This window comes from Aethalodelphis obliquidens, unplaced genomic scaffold, assembly GCF_003676395.1.
Source record: "Aethalodelphis obliquidens isolate GAN/ISIS:26980383/991018 unplaced genomic scaffold, ASM367639v1 scaffold39, whole genome shotgun sequence".
Lineage (NCBI taxonomy): Eukaryota > Metazoa > Chordata > Mammalia > Artiodactyla > Delphinidae > Aethalodelphis > Aethalodelphis obliquidens.
The window spans coordinates 19069962-19082893 of NW_020837983.1; positions in this window are offsets into that span (position 1 = coordinate 19069962).

A 12932-nucleotide genomic window follows, 5' to 3' on the forward strand; every position below is an offset into this window, starting at 1 on the left:
TTGGTTGTGGCTTGTAGAAATAATTAAGGGGCTGCATAAATAGGAAAAGTGCTTTGTGTCTCTAGAAACACTATAACTACCTCATAATTCTCCATATGTCCCAGTAATGGTACATGTAGCAGCTGCTCAATAAATATTTACTAAGTGATGAAAATGAATGGGTTTCATGCTTATAGTTCTGTAATAATATTTGAACATCGGACTTTTTCACATATTGAATCTCAGCATCAGTCTTTAAAAAAAAATCTATAAAGGCATAAGTGAGACAAAGCCCTTTCTATAGACTTCAGAACTCTATCAGAAATTCTATAATGCTCTTTCATACTTTATGTACATGTGATTAACTGAATGATATTTTCTTTAAGGATACATTAGAATAGCAAATAAATGTATCTCCCAAGAATAAATGTAGCAGTAGAGAGTTAGGAAATTAAATTAAAAAGCCTATAGAAAGTTCTCATTAGATCAACTTGAGTATTTTTCCAAGTGCATTCCTGCAGCGACACAGAAGGCCAAGTCGAGCTTTAAAATTCCTGCTATTTGTAGATGTTGACATTATAGAAAAGTGGCAGAATCAAGCTTATCCATTCTAGCTCTGCAGAATTATTAACTAACACTGTATTCAGTGTCAACAAGGGCCTGCCCTAGACAGTGCCTCCAGTTTGTTTTTGGTTCCTGTCCAGGTCTATGACCCTGATTTTCAAACTCTTCAGTCTCCCACTTCAGCTGCTTCTGAAGGTTTTTCTGGTTCATAACTGAAAGTCAATTGATCGCTTTATAGACATTAACTGAAACCACTTAGATATTACATCTCCTTGTAGGTTTTAGTTAAAATGGGTAATCCTTTTGTTAACAACCCTCATCTACCAGCCCGTTTATGTACTAGACACAACTAAGTGTTTTATGTTTATTACTCAAGTTAGTTTTTGCAGCATTTTGTCTTTATGAGGTAGCTATCGTACCTCATGATATGACAGCTTTTGTTTAACTCGTGAGGACACTTAGATTAAGAAAAATGTAATAACTTTCCAACAGACCCCTGACTTTGGGGCCCTTCACGATTTTTTTTTCTCATCAGCAATTTTTATTTCTTTTATAAACAAAAGATTTGGAGTAAACATAATAATAGTATTTAGCTGCTGCCAATTCTGAATAGTGGAAGTAATAAAGTTGTTATATAATTCTCTGTATTATACATCTTTTAAATCGCCCAAAATAAAAAAAATTTAGAATGGATGCATGATTTTAGACAAAATTTCTGATTTCCCAAATTACACTAGTTTATTCTCTCTAAAATGACGGCATATCAATGTGCAAATCCTTGATATGATGCTTATAATGACTGCCATTTATGAGACATGAAGATTAGCTTGCCCTGCAACACATATCTGAAGTTTGTTTTACAGATAAGAAATCTTTGGAAAAACTGAAACACTCATTTTTTTTATTGTCTACTTCAAAGTTCAGTAGCTTTTCCCACTGTGTCCTCTCTGCTGCATAGGCCAAACTTCCTACTTGCATTTGTGAACTTCTTATATTTCTTGATTCCTGATCCCCAGATTTTCTTTGACTTTGGATATTGTCAGGCAGGCCGTACTTCTTCTGGCTTCTAGCTAACCAACTTTTTTTCACCCAATTCTATGACTGTTTTTATAGTTTAAAAAGATTTCACTTCTCCCCATCTGTGGTTACAAACAAAGTGTTCTGAGGTCTGGAGCTTAGAAATTGGATTAGAAAAGTGAATCGTCAAATAAATAAGAAAAATGTGAATGTAGTTTTCTTTTCTGTCATGGTTTAACTAGGGGAGAGGTAGATGAACATAACTTCTGTGTTATAATTGGATGTCGTTTTCTAGGTGCAAGCACATTTCTCATAAACCTTCTTAGCACAATTTTTCATTAGCATTATGACCATGGGGCTAAGGAGGTAAAATCAAATTTGGTTTAAATAAAGTATCTTTGCTAAGTTAATATCAAGTTATGTTCTATTAATGCTCAGGTTAAACAGGGTCAAAGCTAGAAGGAATCATTGATATTCTGAGATTTATTGACAATTTATTGGTCTCCAGCAAAGTTTGGTATAAAAATGCAATCTGTATAACAGTTGATTAAATGTCTTCATCGAAAACTAAGAATGTATGATAGGGCTTGTCTCAATTTTAACATGTTAATTTAAAAATTTGTTACTTTTCTGTGGCTCTGTTATTTCAATATCCTTTCATTAGCTTCTGTTATACTCATATGAATTGGCCTTCTTTGCAGTAAATGTCCAGTTAGTACAGTTTGGGACTACTATTGCATGAAAAAACACTATAATATTTGAGCTGTAGGAATAAGTTTGTTGAAAATGTTTTTAAAGCACTTAAACTTTCATATTCATAATTTGTAATTAAGAAACATATGGTAAAGAGACAAAGAGAGAAAAGTATTAGCAGCCTCTCTCAGTGGGTTCTTATATCCGTACCTTGACAGGGAGACTCTAGGCTCAAGGTCAGGTCCTCATATTTTGAGACTCAGAATGTTCAGATCAGCAGAAAACTCTACTTAATACACGTTGTTCAGTTACTTTTTGATTGCTTGTCTTAGACCAGTAGAATTGGCTTGACCATAATCAGAGCAAAGGGATATAGTAGTCATGAAGGGTATTTGATATATCTTTTGCTTCAACATACCTATCCAGAGAATATAGTTATGCCATGCAGATCTTGGTTACTCCATCATTATCTTAGATCTAGTGTTATAATTATAGTCTTTTTTTTGAGACTTTTATCGAATAGGTAAATTTGACTGTTTTCTCTTTTCCTTTTACATACTTCTATGTTTCCAGTGTTCTTTCACCCATGTTGACCAGTTACACAATTTATATCCTGAATCATACTGAACAAAGTTTATTTCATGTGCTCCTTCCTTTTAGCCTTTGTATGAAATGCTGCCCTCATCTCATGCCAGTGAAATAAATCATCTACTCTCTTAGTAACTATTTGTCTTTTGGATGGTATCTTGGGACTCACATCACATCAAGTTACTTAATGACACTTAAGAGATATTTTAATCAGAATACTTATTAGATTCCATATTTTATTTGGCTTATTAAATCTACTTACTAGCTTTCCCTTTAGTGATAAAGTGATATTTTCTAAGCTTGTCCTCAGATTCTGGGGGTTATACTTTAACAGTCTACAACACACTGTTCACCACTACACGTAATGGCAAGGTAACATTTTATAAAGTAATGAATGAAGCCGTATGGACATAATCATTAGTTCCTTAATGAAGAGACAAAATTTGCCACTGAGGTATATCATCTAAAAGTTTTTCAAATCGGTTTGCTTTTCTATAACAAGGGGGAATTTCCCAGCCAATTTTTTCTTGTTATTGGTTGGCAATAGAGGGAATATAAGTGAACTGGGGAGTGTTCTTGCCTCTTGGCTGCTTGTGCTTTGAAGGGCTCTGAATTAGGTACGATGTGAGTGTTATACTATAGTTAGACTGAATATTCTGCATTCAGTCAGATTCTTATCTTGTTCTTCTTCCAAAGACACATTTTTCTTTAGTTTCACCAGAAAACCCAATGATAGCTGGAAACAATTTTTAAAATATCTTCAAAGAACATATGGATAGGTTCAAATAACCGTATCTATCCATAGTTATAAATCATCACAAATGCAAATCTTTGGATACAATTCATGAGAAAGTGATTGTAATGATAGCTTGTGCTTTTGCTATAAGCACTATAAAACAATCTATTAATAAAAAATAGGAAAATCAGAAACTTTATCCTCATTGGTGAATGCTCTAGGACCAACACAGAAAGCTAAACCCAAAGAAAATACCTGTGACATGAATATCTTTGCTACTTTGTCATCATCTTAGATCTAACGATCTAATTAGAGTCTCCAGAAAATTTAAATTTTTTAAATTTGAAACTTTCTTTCTCATCTTTGATTATGTTTTAATATTTCATAGTCACATGTCAATGAATACTCTTCAAGGGGTTCAGTTTTTCTGTTGTTATAATCCTTAAAATATTTACCTTTGATTATTTATAAAATGTAAGTTAGATTTACCTGCCACATCCAATTATCATGCTAGTTTGGGTCACTTTTGAGTAGAGAGTAGGATTTGTGATATAATTCTGCAATGGTGGAAATCTCCTTTTGCTGGCAAAAATTCCTTCTTCTGACATCACAGTTCCTCTTTTCCTTTCAGGAAGTGACCTTCCAATTTTATCAACAGTCATACCTCTTGGCTTTGATACATGTCCCAGACCTTGTAAATCAAAGTTCAAAGTGATTAGTTCAACAATGGGCACTTGATTTAATCCAGCCTGAAGAATTTTTTGGGGAATATTTGGAAAGAAGTGCTCTTTTCATTCAGAATTGCAAAGAGAGAAGATACGTATAGATTTTTTTTCTTCTGTGTGGAAAGATTATTAGTTAATTGTTGCTGTATAACAGTATTACCACAAATGACATGGCTTAAAACAACACACTTAAAAAAAAATCTCATCTTTTCTGTGTATCAGAAGTTTGGACATGGCTTAGCTGGGTCCTTTTCTTTGGGATCTTGCAGGACTGCAGTTATGATATTAACCAGGGTTGCATTTCCAAGCTCATGTGATTGTTAGCAGAAAATTGAATCCACAAGATTGTCTCATGGAGTCAGGGTTTGTGATGCCTCAATAGGCTAAAAAGGGGGGTTGGGGTTGTATTAGAAAAAGAAAGTAAAAAAAGAAAAAGCTTTGAGGTGGCTCATCCACCCCAGCATCTAGACCTGTGGCTGCAAGTTAAGGTAGTTGTCTCAATGTGGCCAGAGTTTACATAGAATTTTAAAAAGCAGTTCTGGGTATTTAGTCACACTTTATAAGACTTCACCTCTGAAATTAGAAGTAGCAATCAGCAGAGCACAGGTCCCTAATACTTGGAGAACAGGTCCTTTTTGTCCATCCGGGTGCCTACAAGCTGCATGTGAGCTGCTCTTGAATATCTGCACGGATGCCTTCCAGGAGACTGGGGAATGAGATGGGTAATTTCTACTGTGCTAAGAGATGAAATTGACTGAAAGTAACCACAGTGTACTGTCCAAGCCTTCCCTTGGAAGTTGCAAGCCTTTAAGAGATTCCAGAGTTCAAAAATAATTACATCTGTCAGGTTCTGCCAATGTTCCTAGTGTTTCCAATGCTGCTGTCTTCCGAGAATCCTCTCAGTTATGTATTTGAGACTGAAATTGAAAGCGCTTGTAGGAAATATGGTAACACACTGGTTTGCCTTTGATGAAATGAAGTGACAGTGGTGAGGTAGAGTGGGCTCAGATTATGATGTTCTAATCTCTTCCTTCAGGTGTGGCCTCAGGTGAATCTATGAAGAAAAATTTTATCACCAAATGGGGAGAACAATAGCACCCACTTCACAAAGACCTTGTGAGGAATAAGTAAGATAATGTAAGTAAATGCATTGGCTCTCAAAAATGGAGGCGAGCTGAGGCCCTTTCATTCTTTATTTTCCTTCTTATGAGGTGTCATTTGGGGAAGAAAATATTCAAGCAGTCCCCCTGCCTATTTACAGACAGCCTGCATTCCCAGATGAATGCAGACAATGCAAGCCGATTGAAAGCCTTCAGGGACTCCCAGAGCTCCACCCTAGTCAGAAGATGCTATTAGAATTGTGAACATTGAGTGTTCTCCCTTGTGTGCCTTATGTTCCAATTTCACACACACAAAAAAACACAAAACCCCACACGAGCTTGAACCGCATTTCTGTAGCTACCTCAGTCAAAAATAAATTCAGGCTCCTAAGGACCAAGGCAGTTGAAGATAGTATTATATTTCATGAAATGAAGTCACTTTTAAGAGTGATTTTCTAAGTTCTAAAAACAGTGAGTTTCTTTTTGGTATGTCCTCATGGGTTTGCTACAAACTTTGTGAAATGTCAAGACATGACACTGCAGTTGAATAGATTTCCAAATCAGTAAGCACCAAACATACTATGAGTTTTATCTTCCATTTCTAAAGCAGTTTTTGTGAAATAAACACAAAAAACACAAGTGAGCTGTATTACAAAACGGAAAACATATTTAAATACTGATTTTGAAGCTCATATGATAATCTAACCCTGGATATGTAAATTCAGAGAATTTGTTAAAGTCAAAGTCAATTTTGAAACGTTCATGTAAAAACTGTACCTCAAATTTTGTCATTATGATCATTACTTGTGTTTGCCTCTCAAAATAATTCTCACATGATATTTCCCTTAAGAGATTCACAATGCTTATACCTCCTCTCATATAGGAGTCACTAATCATAATTGTGGGCAGAAAAGCTGAAAAAGATTTTGATAAACTCAAAAGCTTTGCCTTGACTGGGAAGAGCACAGTCCTAGGAGAATATATTTTCCAGAAATGTTAAAGTCCTACTTTAAATGTTCACATTATGGTCATTTTTGACAAATGTCTGGTGAATTTTTCTTGGTGATCAAAACTGTGAGACTTTGTCATTTTATTTAGTCACACACACACACACAGAGTTGGGAGTTTTCATAGGAGAAAGAAACTGACACAATTTTCAAAAAAAATTTTTGAATATTTTAAGTGTAGTCCTTGGTTTGTATGACATAGGTGGTAGGAACAGGAAACAATACTTGGAAATTTCTTCTCTTGTTTGTGGAGATCTTGCCATTATGTGTGGTTGAATGTGGGATGGGCCACTCAAGAAGTTTAAGAGTGTTTTCATTGGAGTTTTTCCATAGGGTTAGAACCCACCTTTCAGAAATACAATATGAGAGATTTATGTTTGGCATAAATACTAATAATACCAGTTAATGTTTATGGACTGCCCATTCTGTGCTAAACCCTCCACACATATTATGTTATTTAATTGTCACAGCAACATTCCTTTCTATTCCCTTTCCTTACTCCCCCTAGCAAAAATTACTGATCATTAAAAAAAAAAAAATTACTGATCATCAACTGTGTACCAGGATTATGCTCAAGACAGAAGATGCAGTGGTGAATTAGACATATGGGGTTTCTAATCTCACGGAGCTTTTATTTTAGTGGAGAAGGCTGTAATAAAGTAAACAAGTAAACAAACAATATATATTATAATAAATTCAAAATATGAAATATACAGATTGTATGAAGAGGGAATTATTATTATTTTGGCTGTACCATGCGGCATGCAGGATCTTAATTCCCCGACCAGGGATTGAACCCATGCCCCCTACAGTGGAAGCGCAGAGTTCTAACCACTGGACTGCCAGGGAATTCCCATGAAGAGGGAATTATTGATGTGTATGTGAGATAAGTTACTCAGGAAATACCTACCTCTACAACCCTAATTAGATAAATACACCTAGCCTCGGAGAGGTATGTTTGATGACTGATATGTGCTGGAATTGGAATTGAAATCCAGGTCTACCCAATCTCAAATTTTGCATTTCCACTGCACTTCAATGGGTGGTTGGGGTAAATGCTCAGTAAGGTTCCTTCAGACCCCAAGATGCTGAGATGCATGTGACACAGCCTGTTTTCGTGGATGCCAGTGACGTAATGGTAAAACTGCCTCCATAGCAAATCTTTTAGTTGTTTTTAGTGTCACTAGAAATATTTTTCTAATTAAATACTGGCATAAAATTAAAATAAGAGGTACGGTAAAGCACAGATTATGCAGAATGGTGGGGTTATTCATCTAAAAATATTCACCTACATTTTTGTAATAAATAACGTGGTATAATTCATAATTTCTCTCTGAACCCCCCTGAGAAGCTACATTTTCTTTATATTCAAAATGCTGCTACTAAAACTGATGTTAACCCATGAAAGTGGATATCACTAAAGAGGAGTTATTTGCTGAAATACTGCTGCAAAAGCATATAGAGTATAATTTTGTCTAAAGAATAGAATAAACTTGTTTAGGGTACTTGCAATGGGTAATTTTTGGCAAGCTCCCCCTAGATTATGCTATAGCATTCTGTTAAATAATTATCAGGACTTTAGTTGCAGAATACCAAAAGGAGACAGCTGTGGATAAGAAACACACTGAGTTTGCACTCAAATGATCTGCATTCAAGTCTCAGCTCTGATCCTCAATTTCCTTTTTTATTTGTAACATGGACATAACACTGTTGCGATCATAATGCTGAGTGCTGAAGACCAAAATGCAGTTCTGTGATGCCCAGGGGAAAATTTGCCTTGTTATAACACCAATCCTTAAGGAATAATGATTTCTACTTAGTGTTCTGGAATAATTTCTTTAATAATTTCTAAATGTTGAATTCTCTGAATATAGTTAAGTTAAGCATGCATGTTTCAAATTACATAATGTATTTTCTTTACTTCAGTATTAAAGGTTGGCCATTTCTGGCAAATGGAATTGTCTGTCCTAATCTTTTTCAGAAACTCTTTTTCTTTTGTTGCCCTGATGATCTTCAGTCCCCAGTGCTGTTCCTATATTATATCTGTTTAATCTAAAAGGACTGATCTTTGCTCCAGGGCTTAACTTACTTTTGAGAGCCTTCCTTTCTCTGTCTGTGTTTTATGAAACTATACCTTGCATGTTTATGGATTTATGTTGCTCTGGCTCCCACTGTTTCTAATTTGGGAGGCTACGACTTTAAGAATATTTGTTTTCTTTTAATAGATATTGTGCAAAATGCTTATCTGTAAGCCAGGGGTGACATCCTTCTCTAGCGGGGAAGGGTCATCTGGGTTGTTCTGGATGTTGGCTCTAAGTGAATAGCTTTTTAGGTTGGTCACCACCTGAGAAAGCTTTCCCTGCTGTGTAGAAGTCATTGACTTTAGGACACTTACTGTGTTACACACACTCTTGAAGATTTTTCTAGTATGCTGCAGTCTGAGACATATTGTCTAGCTATTTTGAGCCTAATATATGCAGGTTATGAAAATGTTTTATAATCTTCAAACTTCTCAATTTGTAATTGTGATGTATTATTACTATCATTGCTATTACCATTGTAAACTCTTGTGCATTTTCCCAGGTTGAGCTGGGTTTATCATTGACAAGGCAGGTGACTATCTATTGGAAAGGTCCTTCCCCTCAAGTTACTGCCCAATCTTATAATTACTAGTCCAGATTAAAATATTATATATTTGTTCTTTTGCATTCAGATTCATTCAATAAAATGTTATTGAATACATATTATGAGTTGGGAAATATAGCCATATATTTGTATATTATATATATTATATAATTTTCAAGTGTAGAGCACTATAACTTGACTTCTGTATACACTGCAATATAAACAGTATACAATGTATACAATGTACAATACATCAAAAGTTTAGTTTACATTCCTCTTCAGTTGATCCTCTTCACCCATTTCACCTACCTCCCAACCCTCTTCTCCTGTGGTAATCACTATTCTGTTCTCTGTATCTATGAGTTTGTTTTTGTTTTATTTTGTTTGTTTGTTTTGTTTTCTTAGATTCCACATATGAGAGAAATCATATGGAACTTGTCTTTCCCTATCTGACTTATTTCACTTAGCATAATACCATCAAGATCCATCCATCTTGTCCCAAAAGGCAGGATTTCATTTGTTTTTATAACTGAGTGGTATTCCTTACGTGTATATACCACATCTTCTTTATCAATCCATACATCGTTGGGCACTTAGGTTGTTTCCCTATCTTGACTATTGCAAATAATTCTGTGATGGACATAAAAGTGCGTAAATCTTTTCAAATTAGTGTTTTTATGTTCTTCAGATAGATACACAGAAGTGAAATACCTGGGTCATAGGGAAGTTCTATTTTAAATTTTTGGAGGAATCTCCATATTTTTTTCCATAGTGGCTGCAACCACTTTACAGTCCCACCAACAGTGTAGCAGGGTTCCCTTTTCTCTACATCCTCTTCAACATTTGTTATTTCTTGACTTTTCAGTAATAGCCATTCTAAAGTGTGTGAGGTGATATCTCACCATGGTTTTGATTTTCATTTCCTTAAGAGTTAGTGATTTTTAATATCTTTTCATGTGCCTGTTCGTCATCTGTATGTCTTATTTGGAAAAATGTATATTCACATCCTCTACCCATTAAAAAATATTTTTTAATTAAAAAAAAGTTTTTTGACTGCATTATACAGCATGCGGGATTTTAGTTCCCTAACCAGGGATGGAACCTGTGCCCTCTGCAGTGTCAGTGCAGTCTTAACCACTGGACTGTCAGGGAAGTCCCCTCTACCCATTTTTTAATTGGGTTTTTTTTTGTTGTTGTTTAGTTGAATGTGCTCTTTATATATACTGGATTTTTTTAAAGTTTTTATTTTATATTGGAGTATAGCTGATTAACAATGTTGTGATAGTTTCAGGTGCACAGCAAAGGGACTCAGCCATACATATACATGTATCGATTCTCCCCCAAACACCCCTCCCATCCAGGGTGACATAGGCTGATCTTAAAGGTAAAGTTAGCCATGGAGAATAATCATAGCTTTTGTTAAGCAACTTCTCTGTGCCAGGCCCTGTGTTAAAATCTTCACCTATATATTATTTTATGTTAATCCTTGCAACACCACTAAGAGGTTGCTACTGTAAATATTCCAGATTTATGAAAGAGGAAAGTGAGGTATAGAAGGGTCAATTTGCTCATGGTTTTACAGAGAATAAATAGCAGAAGTGAGATTTAGACTAGGATTTCTCTGACTCTGGAGCCCACTCTTTAACCCAGGGCTGCTGTGTATAGCTGTGCATGTTGTATACTGCACAATGCCAAAGATGGCCTTGCTTTTTTTTTACATCTCTATTGGAGTATAGTTGCTTTACAAAGGTGTGTTAGTTTATGCTGTATAACAAAGTGAATCAGCTACACATATATATATCCCCATATCTCCTCCCTCTTCTGTCTCCCTCCCACCCTCCCTATCCCACACCTCTAGGTGGTCACAAAGCACCAAGCTGATCTCCCTGTGCTATGCAGTTACTTCCCACTAGCTATCTATTTTACATTTGGTAGTATATATAAAGTCCATGCCACTCTCTCACTTTGTCCCAGCTTACCCTTCCCCCTCCCCATGTCCTTAAGTCCATTCTCTACCTCTGCATCTTTATTCCTGTCCTACCCCTAAGTTATTCATAACCATTTTTTTCTTTTTTTTTCTAGATTCCATATATGTGTGTTAGCATACGGTATTTGCTTTTCTCTTTCTGACTTACTTCACTCTGAATAACAGACTCTAGGCCCATCCACCTCACTACAAATAACTCAGTTTCACTTCTTTTTATGGCTGAGTAATATTCCATTGTATATATGTGTCACATCTTCTTTATCCATTCATCTGTCAGTGGACACTTAGGTTGCTTCCATGTCCTGGCTATTCTAAATAGAGCTGCAATGAACATTGTGGTACATGACTCTTTTTGAATTATGGTTTTTTCAGGGTATATGCCCAGTAGTGGGATTGCTGGGTCATATGGTAATTCTATTTTTAGTTTTTTAAGGAACCTCCATACTGTTCTCCATATTGGCTGTATCAATTTACATTCACATCAACAGTGCACAAGGGTCCCCTTTTCTCCACACCCTCTCCAGCATTTATTGTTTGTAGAGTTTTTTGTTGTTGTTGTTGTGGGATGTGAGCCTCTAACTGTTGTGGCCTCTCCCGTTGCGGAGCACAGGCTCCGGACGCGCAGGCTCAGTGGCCATGGCTCAAGGGCCCAGCCGCTCCACGGCATGTGGGATCTTCCTGGACCGGGTCACGAACCCGTGTCCCTGCATCGGCAGGTGGACTCTCAACCACTGCGCCACCAGGGGAGCCCTGTTTGCAGATTTTTTTGATGAAGGCCATTCTGAATGGTGTGAGGTGATACCTCATTGTAGTTTTGATTTGCATTTCTCTAATGATTAATGATGTTGAGCATCCTTTCATATGTTTGTTGGCAATCTGTATATCTTCTTTGGAAAAATGTCTATTTAGGTCTTCTGCCCACTTTTGCATTGGACTGTTTGTTTTTTTGATACTGTGCTACATGTGCTGCTTGTAAACACTCCCAAACTCATCTACGAGGCCACCATCACCCTGATACCAAAACCAGACAAAGATGTCACAAAGAAAGAAAACTACTGGCCAATATCACTGATGAACATAGATGCAAAAATCCTCAACAAAATACTAGTAAACAGAATCCAACAGCACATTAAAAGGATCATATGCCATGATCAAATGGGGTTTATCCCAGGAATACAAGGATTCTTCTATATATGCAATTCAATCAAGACGATAAACCATATTAACAGATTGAAGGAGAAAAAACATATGATCATCTCAATAGTTGCAGAAAAAGCTTTTGACAAAATTCAACACCCATTTATGATACAAACCCTCCAGAAAGTAGGCATAGAGAGAACTTACCTCAATATAATAAAGGCCATATATGACAAACTCACAGCCAACAACATTCTCAATGGTGAAAAACTGAAATCATTTCCTCTAAGATCAGGAGCAACACAAGGTTGCCAGCTCTCAGCACTATTATTCAACATAGTTTTGGTAGTTTTAGCCATAGCAATCAGAGACAAAAAAGAAATAAAAGAAATCCAAATCTGAAAAGAAAAAGTAAAACTGTCACTGTTTGCAGATGACATGATACTATACATAGAGAATCCTAAAGATGCTACCAGAAAACTACTAGAGCTAAACAATGAATTTGGTAAAGTAGCAGGATACAAAATTAATGCCAGAAATCTCTTGCATACCTATACACTAATGATGAAAAATCTGAAAGAGAAATTAAGGAAACACTTCCATTTACCATTGCAACAAAAAGAATAAAATACCTAGGAATAAACCCACCTAAGGAGACAAAAGACACGTATGCAGAAAACTATAAGACACTGATGAAAGAAATTAAAGATGATACAAACAGATGGAGAGATATACCATGTTCTTGGATTGGAAGAATCAACATTTTGAAAATGA